Source organism: Dendrobates tinctorius, unplaced genomic scaffold, assembly GCF_039654945.1.
Source record: "Dendrobates tinctorius isolate UK_male_01 unplaced genomic scaffold, ASM3965494v1 ptg000016l, whole genome shotgun sequence".
Taxonomy (NCBI): domain Eukaryota; kingdom Metazoa; phylum Chordata; class Amphibia; order Anura; family Dendrobatidae; genus Dendrobates; species Dendrobates tinctorius.
This window is the reverse complement of record NW_027361684.1, coordinates 41,354,759-41,367,915: the sequence shown is the minus strand read 5'-3', so window position 1 is coordinate 41,367,915 and position 13,157 is coordinate 41,354,759. Positions and strand designations below refer to the sequence as shown.

At 46.5% G+C, this 13,157-nt stretch overlaps 1 protein-coding gene and 1 long non-coding RNA gene across 6 annotated transcripts in view; both read right to left on the bottom strand.

Moving 5' to 3' along the window:
• The window catches only part of LOC141080493 (uncharacterized), a 131,505-nt gene that overhangs the window by 104,502 nt on the left and 13,846 nt on the right, over window positions 1-13,157 (bottom strand). For 4 of the 5 annotated variants that reach the window (XR_012228946.1, XR_012228945.1, XR_012228944.1 and 1 more), the window contains one exon: window positions 67-267. The exons of the other annotated variant lie outside the window; for it this stretch is intronic. The gene's annotated coding sequence lies outside the window, so the exon portion shown is untranslated. The remainder of the gene's footprint in view (window positions 1-66; window positions 268-13,157) is intronic. 5 annotated transcript variants of the gene reach the window in all.
• LOC141080486 (uncharacterized) lies at window positions 8,096-8,543 on the bottom strand. Its single transcript, XR_012228937.1, has 3 exons — window positions 8,423-8,543; window positions 8,261-8,334; window positions 8,096-8,140 (listed from the first exon to the last, which is right to left on the bottom strand). It is a non-coding gene; the product is annotated as an uncharacterized lncRNA (long non-coding RNA).

Sequence of the window (13,157 nt, the reverse complement as noted above, 5' to 3'; positions counted from 1 at the left end):
AATGTCAACATGCTCATGGTCTATAATTTTTGTGAAAACTACATGGGAAAGTACTATTGTTTGCACCTCAGGAGCCATGTAGCCTGGTGTTCCAGTGTATTCGGTGGCTGTTCTGTCTCTATGTTTTTATCAATTGCGAGACCGAAATCTGTGATCTTAAAGTGGCCCGTTTCAGCCACCAAGATGTTCTCGGGCTTGAGGTCTCTGTGAATGATGCCCTTGGAGTGGAGGTACTGGATTCCACAGACCAGTTCAGCAGCATAGAATCTGACAAAAAGACATGAATGAGTGTTCCCCAGAACCCCAAAGGCATGTAATACAACACCGAAGTGAACAGAACCAATCCTATACAGCTATATACAATTAGGATGAGGTTTGTAGGTATCATAAAAAGTACCTTGCACTGGGGATGTCAAGCCGCCCCTTCATCAGTAGAAAGGTGTCCCCGCAGCTTATATATTCCAGATCAAGTAGCACATAGCGCTGTAGCACAGAAAGACAGTTCCCTGAAAAATCCCCACAGGAAATAGGGATTTTTGTGTACTCACCGTAAAATCCTTTTCTCCGAGCCAATCATTGGAGGACACAGCACCCACCCTGTTTGGCCTATTGGCTCACACTAGCATCTTTAGGTTTTGACAGAGTTATGATTGTCATTCGTTTAATGCTCCTACTGCTTTTATCACCGAACTGGGGAATTCCCAGCCAGCGAGAGCGTGTATACTGCAGAGGAGGAGTTAACTTTTTTCTAAGCATACATCTAGATTGTTTTTCAGGGCTGAGACTATTGTACACATAATATTTACTATGTGGACTTGCTGCACACATTACATATGTATAACTGTGTGAAGTTATGTAGGACTTGTCACTGCTCCCAGGTTTACAGGTTATGCCAAAATAACCGTTGTTCCTTTTCAATGTTTTTAATATAGTGGTGTTTTTGTGTATCCTATGCAATAAAATTGATAATTTTTCTATGGTGATCCCTGCTTTTGGTGTGTGTCTTCTTGGCTTTTTTCTTTGATAGGAATCAGCCCCAGTCGTCGCAGGAAAGTGTGCGGGGAGGTATACTCCGCATGCTTGCCTGTTGTTGGTTCAGAGGAGAGCGGGCCGTAGAAAGGAACCGTCACCCCCTTCACGCCGTTAATTAAAAAAAATACAAATTTACAGAAAATTCAAAAATAAAATAAAAACGGTGGGGTCTGAAGCCAGACCCAAGTGCCTCCTGCAGACACTAAGCAAGAACTGGGGAATTCCCAGCCAGCGAGAGGGTGTATACTGAAGGGGAGGAGTTAACTTTTTTCTGTGTTACTTAGTGTCCTCCTAGTGGCAAGCAGCATAAAACCCACTGTCTGTGTCCCCCAATGAGGCGTAGGAGAAAATAACCCACAGGAAAATTGCCCACACAGGAAATAGCCCACATGCATAGCTCCCAAGCATCCTGGATTCCGCGGGACAGTCCCGTTTTTGCTCCGCCCACCCGCTGTCCCACACGGGACTCTATTTGTCCCGCACTGCAGGGAGATAAACAGCATGCCCCCCATGCACTGACTCCATTCTCGCCCTCCCCCACCGCAGCCCCATACAGCCTGCCTGCAGTGGTGTCGCTAGGTTGTGTTTTCTTCTGTGGCACAGGACCTGTGATGAGGTCACAGGAGGGGAGGAGTCAGGGGTCACATGATCAGGGGCCTCTGTGTCCGCAGAGCTCTGCTGTGCTGGTTGTCATGTTGCTGGATGAGGCAAAGTTTGTGTGTGGGGTCAGGAGGGGTTTACAGTGTGGATGTAGCGGAGCCGCGTGTGCACGAGGTGTACGGAGCGGAGCCGCATGTGCACAAGGTGTACGGAGCGGAGCCGCGTGTGCACAAGGTGTACGGCGCGGAACCGCGTATGTACGAGGTGTATGGAGCAAAGCCGCATGTGTACAAGGTTTACGGAGTGGAGATATGTGTGTACAAGGTGTACAGAGCAGATCCGCATGTGTATGAGGTTTACGGAGTGGAGCCATGTGTGTGCGCGAGGTTTAAGGAGCGGAGCCGTGTGTGTACAAGGCATACAAAGCTGAACCGTTTGTGTATGAGGTGTGCAGAGCCATGCATGTACACGGTGTATGATGGGGAGCATTCATACCTCCCAACCGTTCCGGATCCAGCAGGACAGTCCCGATTTTGAGTCTGCCCCACTGCCCCGGCCGGGAGGTTACTTTTCCCGCGGACACAGGAGTACACGGCGGAGCCTCGAGGAGCACTTTGAAATTCGCACGTGACTTCCACCAGAAGTGACGTGCTGGAAGCTGACCGGAAATTAGGTAATTTCAGGAGGAGATTGTGATGGAACCATGGAGGCACTTCACGGAATGCTTCAGATCCATCACCGTGTCCTCCTCAGACAGCGGGATTGCCTTGAAATCAGGGATGTCGGCCATGTGAGCGGATCATGATATGTCGTGCACCGGGAGGCTCAGGTGGGCACTATAATGGGAGCCGGGCTGCTATAGTCTGTCTCTCTGTTGTTTTTTTCTGTCTGTTTCTTTCTTTCTCTGTTCTCTCTTTCCCATCTTTTTTTCTTTGTTTTTCTCTCTCTGTTCTCTCTTTTCTTCAGTACCAGTCAATGTGCCAACAGTACCAGCCACTGTGCCCTTAATGCGAGCCACTGTGCCCTCAGTACCAGTCAGTGTGATCAGCAGTGCTAAATGGGTGCGATTTGGGTCTGCACCTCAAGCCTTCGATGCCAGGTGGAAATTAACTTTATTCCCCCCGGCAGTATTCAGCACTCCATCACAGGGATGGGGTCAGTGCTGGGTCAATCACAGATGTGTATATAGAGCAGCAGCTGTAACCGCACCGCCAGCAGATCACCGTTAGAGCCAAGTGTCAGTCTGTGCCACTCTGTACAGATCGGCAACTGCACCCGCATGGGCGCCTCCCCCATGCCTGAAACCCAAACAATGCCAGGGGGAATAAAAAGTTCATTTCCTCCCAGCAGCAGGTTTTTCACCCCTTAGCAATGGAGCCAATATTGGCCTTAATAACCAGGCCAAATTTTGACCGGTGTCACTTTATGAGAACCCTGGAACGCTTCAATGTATCTTACTGGTTCGAAGAGTGATATTTTCATAATTATACACAAATCCTATTGAAATTGACAATTTTTGCAATTTCTCAAACTTTACAATCTATGCCCTTAAATTATTTTGTGTGGTACAACTAACATTTCCCACATGTCTACTCAGTTTTGCAACACCAAAAAGTAAACCCAATAGTTTGTTACAGGATTTATGAGCATGGCGATACCCAACATTTAGTCAAAAATTTCTGTTTGGACAAACATCAAGGCTCGGAACGGAAGGAGCAATGTTTGAAGTTTGGAACACAGATTTGGCTGAAATTTGTAGAGCCTGTGGGGTTCAAGAGCAACAGAAATCCTCCATAAATGTCTTTTGTAAATTGTAGCCTCTAATGTATTTATCTAGGGAGGTAGCGAGTAGTGTGATGCACAAATAAAATAGTAGTAATAGCGGCACAAGTATATGTGGGCTGAATCAGCTGCAAGTACCAAAAGACCTTTATCACAATGGCGTAAATATAATATGAATCAAATAGAATAAAAAAAGTACTCGCGCTATGAAAGACACCAAAAACACTACTGATCAATTATGACAAATACCTGCAATGATTCAGAAGAAACCTTGTAAGGCCTGGACGATGAGGAAATTGTCTTCCAAAAGATTCAATGCAATAAACTAAAGGATAAAAACAGGTATTTAGGAGGTGAATAAAAATATATATAAAAAACTGCTAAATATAGAAGTTAAAAATTAGCAGTGAATTTGTGCCCTTCTTATTGTGCAAATAGGCAAAAAGAGTTACAATACCAGTAGAGGCAGTGGTTAAGCACCCTATGAGCTGTGCAAAATAAGCAAAAATTTAACAATATACAGTATAATAAGAGCACTAACTAAACGCAGAGGGAGGAGCTGCGGCCGAGGAACGTATATAAATACTGGCGATAGCGTCAAGGAAAAAGCAAAGTGTCCAGTGAGACCAGAAATATTCTGAAGCTGTGCCGTTGGAAATAAATAACACTGTACAATATAAGTGCCGAGGGTGCTCAGAACAAAGGTCCAGTTACAGATTATCCGATGCTGTACCGTTCACAGATAATTATTATGGCCAAAAAACAGGTGCTGGGGGTGTTCAGAACAGTGTCAGGAACCTGCATTGTTCATAGCTTGGAGTATCCACCAGCAAGTTACGTTGTACTTAACTTATGTCTCGCTGAGGAGGCCGTCCAGGGCAGCGGTGAGTGAACGGTACAGCATCGGATAATCTGTAACTGGACATTTGTTCTGAGCACCCTCGGCACTTATACTGTACAGTGTTATTTATTTCCAGCGGCACAGCTTCAGAATATTTCTGGTCTCACTGGACACTTTGCTTATTCCTTGACGCTATCGCCAGTATTTATATACGTTCCTCGGCCGCAGCTCCTCCCTCTGCGTTTAGTTAGTGCTCTTATTATACTGTATATTGTTAAATTTTTGCTTATTTTGCACAGCTCATAGGGTGCTTAACCACTGCCTCTACTGGTATTGTAACTCTTTTTGCCTATTTGCACAATAAGAAGGGCACTAATTCACTGCTAATTTTTAACTTCTATATTTAGCAGTTTTTTATATATATTTTTATTCACCTCCTAAATACCTGTTTTTATCCTTTAGTTTATTGCATTGAATCTTTTGGAAGACAATTTCCTCGTCGTCCAGGCCTTACAAGGTTTCTTCTGAATCATTGCAGGTATTTCTCATAATCAATGGCGGATCTTAATAGGGGCGGATGGGGCGGTCGCCCCAGGCCCAAGGTTTTTTGGGGGCCCAGGGGCAGGGGCGGGCTGGGCAGGGTGGCAGAGAGGCAAATGCCCCCCGCACCGCTCCCCCAGCACCTGTACAGGGCCGGCCGTGCCCTGTGCTGTGACGCCGCTGGCAGCAGACAGCCGCCCGCGTCACATTCTATGAGGGGTCGGGAGCTGTGCACGGCCGTCACCTTGACGGCTGCTCAGCTCCGGCTGTACTTCCGGGTCAGATGTCGGGCGTGCGCGATGACGTCATCGTGCACGCGCCGACATGTCCCGGAGGATGCTGAAAGCAGAGGCGCTGCTGGGGAGCGAGCCGGCTGTGAGGTAAGTATGGGGAACTTTTTTTATTTTTTTTTATTTATAAAATGAATTAAATGGGGGAGGGGGTGAGTGGGGGCTGTACACAATGAAGGGGGGGTGACAGGGGCCTGTATATGATGAAGGGGGTGACTGGGGGCTGTATATGATGAAGGGGGTGACTGGGGGCTGTATATGATGAAGGGGGGGTGACTGGGGGCTGTATATGATGAAGGGAGGGTGACTGGGGGCTGTATATGATGAAGGGGGGGTGACTGGGGGCTGTATATGATGAAGGGAGGGTGACTGGGGGCTGTATATGATGAAGGGGGGGTGACTGGGGGCTGTATATGATGAAGGGGGGGTGACTGGGGGCTGTATATGATGAAGGGGGGTGACTGGGGGCTGTATATGATGAAGGGGGGTGACTGGGGGCTGTATATGATGAAGGGGGGGTGACTGGGGGCTGTATATGATGAAGGGGGGTGACTGGGGGCTGTATATGATGAAGGGGGGGTGACTGGGGTTGTACAGGATGAAGGGGGTGAGTGGGGGCTTCACAGGATGAAGGGGGGATGAGTGGGGGCTTCACATGATGAAGGGGGGTGAGTGGGGCTGCACATGATGAAGGGGGGGTGAGTGAGTGGGGCTGCATATGATGAAGGGGGGGTGAGTGGGGCTGCACATGATGAAGTGGGGGATAAGTGGGGCTGCAAATGATGAAGTGGGGGATAAGGGGGACTGCACATGATGAATTAAGGGGTAAGTGGGACTGCACATGATGAATTAAGGGGTAAGTGGGACTGCACATGATGAATTAAGGGGTAAGTGGGACTGAACATGATGAATTGGGGGTAAGAGGGACTGCACATGATGAATTGGGGGTAACGGGGACTGCACATGATGAATTGGGGGTAAGGGGGACTGCACATGATGAATTGGGGGTAAGGGGGACTGCACATGATGTGGGGGTAAAATTAACTGCACATGATGATGGGGGAGTGGGGCTGCACATGAAGTTGGGGGGGAAGGGGACTGCACATGATAAAATGGAAGGGGGGATAAGGGGCTGCAAATGATGAAGCGGCACTGCAGATGAAGTGAGTGGGTGATAGGGGACTGCAATGGATGAAGTAAGGGGACTTCAAATTAAAGTGGGGACATTAAAGTGGATCCCCTATGGCCAGGATCACGTTGGGCGATTTTGTGCGTATTGGCCGTAGGCCTACAGCTTATGTGCAACATCTTTTTAGGCCATGTCCACACGTGGTGGAATGGTGGCGGGTTTTCCGTATGGACCCGCAGCAAACCAAGTGCTGCGGTCCGTACGGCTGTCAATTCCCGCACGGGGACCGCAGCGCTCAGGTGGGAAGGGGGGTACAGGGGCCCAGGTTTTATGAACAGCCCCGGCCCATAGTCCACTTAATCCGCCACTGCTCATAATTGATCAGTAGTGTTTTTGGTGTCTGTTTCATAGCGCGAATACTCTTTTATTCTATTTGAGTAGTGTGATGCCACTTTTTTTTTTATGCTGTTGATGCAACATAAGTTAGAGAAAAAAAAAATTACAATTTGCATTTTTTCCCCACTGTCACCATCATTAATCTTTTTTGTACTAAGAAAGACCTCCAATTTTATTGCACCAGTTTCTGTAGTAATAGTCCGTGTACATGTGGTACCCTTGATGAAGAAATGGCGTAGTTACAATTCTACCTGGGATGCCAATTGTCATGGGGTAGTTTGGTGTTTGGTTGTTTTTTGATGTCCCTACCTTCATATATTAGAAAGGTGCATGTGTATCCTGATGTGCTCTTGCATATTATATACAATTTTACACCGCATTTGGCACACTTGGAGGGGATAAACTGGCGAATGACAGTTGGTGGCAGACCGGACCGCGACACCCATCAGACCAAAACCGGGCTTGGACCGCCCCGGGTGAGTATAATATAAATCGTTTTTCTTCTCTTTCAGGTTACATCGGGGGCTTATCTACAGCGTTACAGAATGCTGTGATTGCAGATCTGTTGCCACGGTGGTACTCCTGTGAAGCCCATGAAGTCTTCATAATAGACAGTTATTTTAGCTATGCACTGTGACATTGCATTATATAGAACAAGCAATCAGAAACCTGCAATATAATCTCACATTAGGGACCCCCTCACTCCCAAAAAGAAAACAAAGGCCCACCACTGCCCTCAGTCACCCTCCCAACAGTGTCCGCGTTTTCTTTACTACGACAACATCATAGACAACTATACTAACCTGGAGAATCCTACTACAAGGTCATTTCTTCCACATACTACAAAGCAATCCCACCAAAATCAATAGCACAATTATTTTGTGCAGTCCCCCCCATCCATCCCCTTTTCATGTCCTTCACCCTCCCAGAGTTCATTACGCTTGGAATTTTTAGTACATTGAATGGTGTCATACAAAACAATTAGGCTTGTAAAAAGAAAGCTCTCAAACAGCTCTGTCAATAAAACATTTATTGTTTTCCCCTCAAATCCTGCTGACGCCAAATCATAATAATAATGATGAACTTGGCACTCAAATGCGTGAAAAAATTGATTCTATTTTATTGGCATCCAAATCACATGTATTCTAAGCGTTTTCGGTCCTTCATAGGACCTTCATCAGAGAATTGTCAATATGATTTACTGTTTAAAGCCAAATGTAAAAGAACACAGAAAAAAAATTAAATATCACATGATGCACTAAAGAAAGTTAGGCAAAAAAAGAAAAATATATATAACAAGTTACGTCGAATAAGCATATATACAGTGCTACATTTTAGAGACTGTTGCACAAAGACGTGTAATGCACAATCTGCGAAGATATATGTGAAAATTGGTGTTAAAAAAAAAACAACCATACTATTACTGGTTAAAGTGAGGAAGTTGGAGTGAAGCACCTCTGGAATAGAAAAGAAGTCAAAAAGCAATATGGTAGTGCCTGTATCATATGTGGTCTGAATATGTTGGTCCTCCTAGGAGGAAAAAGGGAACAGTAAGGTTAGGCAATATGATGGTGCAATATATATTTTCATTACATACGTGCACAATCCATTTTATACATGAGAGGTAAGGTGTAAAACTCCCTATTTTACCTGGATGCTGCTTTAGAAGCTATGTATTTTAGATAGCGCTATTGTAATGTGACATAAGTCGCTATGGGATGGCGCTGGAAAGGAGGGAGAAAACAACAAATATTGAGTATACACAGGTTGTATATTTAAGGTGCCATATGTAGAGTCAGCCCCTTACTTTACCTGCGTTGGTGGCCCCTTGTGACTTGCGGTATGTACCGCTTTGAGCAGAGGACGCCATGGTCTGGCGTCTGCTTCCGGGTATTTAACCCGGTGGGAACGCCCCCTTAGACCGCGTCATCGCGGTCACATGGTACCGCTGTGTGGGCCTGCGCTATGTGTATGAAGCACATATTGGAACGCGTCACAGCGGTCACCTGACCCCGCCGTCCGCGCCTGCGCTGAGTGTAAAGATCAGGGCACAAGTGGTGCGCATGTCACTGAGAGAGATCAAAGATGTAAACAGTGTTAATGGACCACATTCTAGCGGTCACACAATCAGGGTGTATGTGAGCCATGACAGTAAGAAAACAGCATTTGTATTGGTGCATAAGGGATTCCTGATACTGCGTTTCAGTTGAATATGTATATTATATAGACCTGTACCTCTTTGATTCTCTTAGCATTAGTAATTACAAAGTCATACAAATAAAGGCATTCCCTATAATGTAGAGGTTGGTGAGGTGTATATCATACCAAGTAGACAGAGGTGCCCAGTGGGAAGAAGAAGAGTAGGTCTAACGATTCTATTTAGAGAAAAAGAGAGAGAATATATAATAAATAATCAATGAATATGTATAAATAAACATTAAAACTAGAGGTAAATGCACATTACACAGGTACCCGGTGTTTCACAGGAAACTCTGAATATCATAGTCTCTATTCAGTCCTTTTGGCTCCAAAGTTTGAAGAGTAAAAATCCAATAGGCCTCCCTTCTCTTGAGGGTCTTAGTCCTATCCTGACCCCTCCTGTTGGATTCAATCTGATCCAAAACTTGGAATTTGAGTTGAGAAATATTATGTCCTTTATCCAGGAAGTGGTACGGTAAAGGGAGATGAGTCCTTTTACACCTTATGTTTGATTTGTGTTGGGATATTCTATCCCTTACCATTTGGGTCGTTTCACCAACATAGGCCAGGCCACACGGGCATTTTATCAAATATATAACATATGTGGTCTCACATGTGTAAAATCCTTTGACCGGAATGGCTTGTCCAGTCTGTGGATGAAAGATTTGGTTCCCTGTTTGTATGTTATTACACTGTAAACATACTAGACATGGAAAAGTTCCCTGTTTCTGTGTCCAGAGAAATCTCAGTCTCGGTACTATTATGTTTGAACCTGCATCTGCTTTAACCAACATGTCCTTTAAATTTTTTGGTCTGCGATAGCATGAAAGTAAGGGTTGTTGAAACTCCGGTATTTCAGGGTAACTTTTAGTATGCTCCAGTGTTTATTGATAGTGGCCTGTATTTTTCTGTAATAGGGATGAAATGTATTTACAAATGGTATACGTTTGTTGGAATTTATAGTCCTAGGATTCCTATTAGAGCTAGGTTCTGTCAATAGTCCACTGGGGTACCCCCTTTCGGTGAATTTGTGTGTCACTTCCTCTAATCTTAATTTCTTTCTCTCAACATTAGTTGCAATCCTATCGATCCTACAGTACTGGGATCTGGGGATTGATTTCTTAATAGCCGGGGGATGAAAGCTGTTAAAGTGTAGAATGCTATTCCTATCCGTCGGTTTAACGTATAGGTCAATTGATAATTCTCCCCCTCGTTCTACAGACCAACGTATCCAAGAAGCTCATCTTATCAGTGCTATATTGAGGGCTAAATCTCAATTCGGGCCAAATGTTATTAATGTGGTGATCAAATTGTAACAGAGTGTCAATGGGGCCATTCCAAACACAAAAAATATAGTCAATGAATCTAACCCACACACTCGAGTGCTGTAAAAACAGAGGGTGGGTGTATACAAAATTCTCCTGAAAAAAAAGCCATATAAGCAATGGCATACGGGGGCGCTACGTGTGACCCCATTGCGGTGCCCTGTCTCTGTATATAGAAAGTACCTTGAAATAAAAAGTAATTTTCTTTAAATACCAATCCTAAAAGGTCAGAACAAAGGTTACAAATGTTGGGGTCAATGCCCGCTTGCTCTAAGAGTATGTTTGTGGCCCTCATGCCCTTCTCATGTGTTATTGACGTGTATAAACTATTCACGTCCCACGTGACCAAAATTGAAGAGAAGGGAAGGGGACCCAGGGTTTTAATGAGGGTTAGAAATTCATTAGTGTCCTTAAGGTAAGATCTTGTTGTTTTGATTAATGGTGTGAGGATCTTCTCTAACATAGCGGATGGTGATAAAATAGAGTCTGTAGAGGACACAATAGGACGCCCTGGTGGTTTATCCAACCTTTTGTGGATCTTTGGTAGAATGTAAAAAACGGGTGTAATCGGGTCCGTTTTCAAAAGGAATTCCCCCAATTTTTTATCTATAATACCATCTTTCAGATAATGATCTATGATGGGTTGTATCTTGTTGATAATGGAATTGAGTGGATTGCATGGAATGATCCCATATACCTCTGTGTCATTTAGCTGTCTATTAATTTCAGTAAGGTAGTCTGTCCTATCCATGATCACTATGGCCCCTCCTTTATCAGCTGGTTTTATGACCAGTGATTTGTCTGAGGATAGATCATCAAGGGCCGCTTTTTGTTGCTTAGACAAATTATTGTGGTAATGAAATCCCCCTTGAGTGACTTCCCTATTGAAATGTTGTATGTCCCTTTCACCTAGTGAAACAAAGGTTTCCACTGGTGGGTTCCCCCTAGGGAGCATGAATGAACTATGTGTACGGAGTCCCAACTTCTTGAATTGTAATAATGATGAGGTGGCCTGAACCGTCGGTACAGTGGGTTGTTTTGAGAAATGAACCTTTAGCCTAAGGTTTCTAAAGAACCTGTGTAAGTCCATATTAAGTTCAAAAAGTCAAACTTGTATGATGGACAAAAGGATAACCCTTTCTGGAGTAATGACAACTGATTTGTGTTCAGGTTTTTAGAGGAAATAATAACTACTAATGGTGTATTACCTGTGATCTGGTCGTTACGTTGATTCTTGCTTCCCCGGTTGCATTGGCCGCCCCGTCTTCCTCTTAGGCGGCCCCGGTTGTGGCCTAAAAAAAACGTGGAGGTAGCGCTGTTGGTTGTACCAGATCTGCTGTCTGCTGATCCAGACGAACTTTGTGAAGTGCGACGTCTGGGAAAACGTTGTGTATCCCGCCATCCGTATACTCTGTTTTGCAAGTAAAATTTGGTATCCCGTAGGAATTTCTATCTTTTCTTTTCCAGATCCTACCTGTGTGAAAGCAGATCTCCTTCGTCTCATTGGGGGACACAGGTACTGTGGGTGTATGCTACTGCCGCCTGAAGGCTGACACCAAGTGAAAAAGATGTTAGCTCCTCCTCCGCCGTATACACCCTCGCCCCGATTGCGGGCGGAAACCAGTTTTATGCTTAGTGTCCGTTGGAGACACACACACACGTCTGTTTTTCGCCAGACTTTTTCTCTTTTTTTCTATGAAAATGAGACAGGGGCGACGGACCCTATTGAAAGGGTCCGATTTTCCCAAACCATCAACGGGCGAGCACGTTCGAGTGTCCCTCCACGTAACCTCTCCCGTGACGTGGGACATCGTGCAGGACTTAGCCCTGACCACCCCTAGGTATTGAAACCATGGGCTGTACAGAGGCACAAGACAGTCCGAGCGGCCCTCACTTCTCCAGCAACGCTAGACGGCGGTGCTGCAAGGCGGCGGACGGTCCCTCTCCTCATCCCTGGAGGGAGGATGGAGCTATGGTCCCCCTCCCTTCTACCTGAGCTGGCGAAGTCATCATGGAGGGGATGGCCTGGGAGGGCCCTGCGGCAGCGTCCATAGGGCTGGAGCCCTTAGCTTCATGTGGTCGAGCGAAGGTCTTTTCCCCCTCCTCGTCCCTGGCGGCGTGTCTGACGCCGTGTCCCAACGCCGGCCACGCTTCCTTGGCTGATGTGCGGCGGCCTGACTGCCCGCCCCCCCCCGCCGCGGGCAGATGCTAAAAATCCAGCCCGCAGCTTCGGCCGGTGTTAGGCTGCGGGCGGGCGGGCAGGCCACCGCACATCAGCCAAGGAAGCGTGGCCGGCGTCCGAACACTGCATCATACACGCCGCCAGGGAGGGGGAGGGGAAAAAGACCTTCGCTCGACCGCACAAAGCTAAGGGCTCCAGCCCTATAGACGCTGCCGCAGGGCCCTCCCAGGCCATCCCCTCCATGACGACTTCGCCAGATCAGGTAGAGGGGAGGGGAGCCATAGCCAGGACGGTGCAAGCACCCTAGCTCCATCCTCCCTTCAGGGATGAGGAGAGGGACCGTCCACCACCTTGCAGCACAGCCATCTAGCGTTGGTGGAGCAGTGGGGGGGTCGCTCAGACTGTCTTGTGCCTCTGTACAGCCCATGGTTTCACTACCTAGGGGTGGTCAGGGCTAAGTCCGGCATCATGTCCCACGTCACGGGAGACTATACGTGGAGGGACACTCGCACGTGCTCACCCGTTGATGGTTTGGGGAGATCGAACCTTTTCAATCGGGTCCGTCGCCCCTGTCTTATCTTCATAGAAAAAAAGAGAAAAAGTCTGGAGAAAAACAGACGTGTGTGCCTCCAACGGACACTAAGCATAAAACTGGTTTTCGCCCGCAATCGGGGCGAGGGTGTATACGGCGGCGGAGGAGCTAACCTCTTTTTTTCACTTGGTGTCAGCCTCCAGGCGGCGGTGGCATACACCCACAGTACCTGTGTCCCCAAATGAGACGAAGGAGAAAATATGCTTTCACACAAGTCAGATCTGGAAAAGAAGAAACGATCGAAATTCC